Consider the following 903-nt stretch of genomic DNA (forward strand, 5'->3'; position numbering starts at 1 on the left):
TTTCAGTTTTAAAAAAAATAAAACAAAATGATAAAAATGTCAAAAAAATAAAAGAAAATAAGTTTCCCATGTGATATGTGGCCTAGTTGTTGGCAGCCTTTGCAAATATGAATTTTGACTTCATTTGCAAAATCTCGCGAGAATTTGTAAAAATGGGCATAACTTTTGCATACTAACTCGGATGAAAAAGTTTTTTATATGAAAAATCATCTACTCGAAAAGTTACATCCAAATTTAATGGGGGGAACCCCGTTAAACATTTCCAAAATCCTCAAAAACCTAACAGAAAAAAAGATACGGGGCTTTTAAGATCTAGAGAGGCAAAAAAAATCAAAAATATTCAAACTTACAAATGGCGCACCTGCCCATGGTGCGCCATTAGTATCTTCCCTCCTTCAAAATTCAAAATAAGTCAAAAAAATATAAAAAAAAATTACTAATGGCGCACCTGACCATGGTGCGCCATTAGTATCTTCCCGCCTTCAAAATTCAAAATAAATCAAAAAAATAAAATAAATTACTAATGGCGCACCTGCCCGTGGTGCGCCATTAGTATCTTCCCGCCTTCAAAATTCAAAATAAATCAAAAAAATAAAAAAAATTACTAATGGCGCACCTGCCCGTGGTGCGCCATTAGTATCTTCCCGCCTTCAAAATTCAAAATAAATCAAAAAAATAAAAAAAAATTACTAATGGCGCACTTGCCCGCGGTGCGCCATTAGTATGCCGTATATATGGCTGGTCCTCTCCTCCTCTCTTCATTTCATCTTCCCTTCTCTCCTCCACCATACTTCTCCTCTCCGGTGACCTCCTCCTCCTCTCCGGCGACCTCCTCCTCCCTCCTCCCTCCTCCCTCCTCCCCTCCCCTCCCCTCCCCTCCCCTCATGGTTTCTTCTCCCTCCT

This window comes from Triticum dicoccoides, chromosome 3B (genome assembly GCF_002162155.2).
Source record: "Triticum dicoccoides isolate Atlit2015 ecotype Zavitan chromosome 3B, WEW_v2.0, whole genome shotgun sequence".
Taxonomy (NCBI): Eukaryota; Viridiplantae; Streptophyta; class Magnoliopsida; order Poales; family Poaceae; genus Triticum; species Triticum dicoccoides.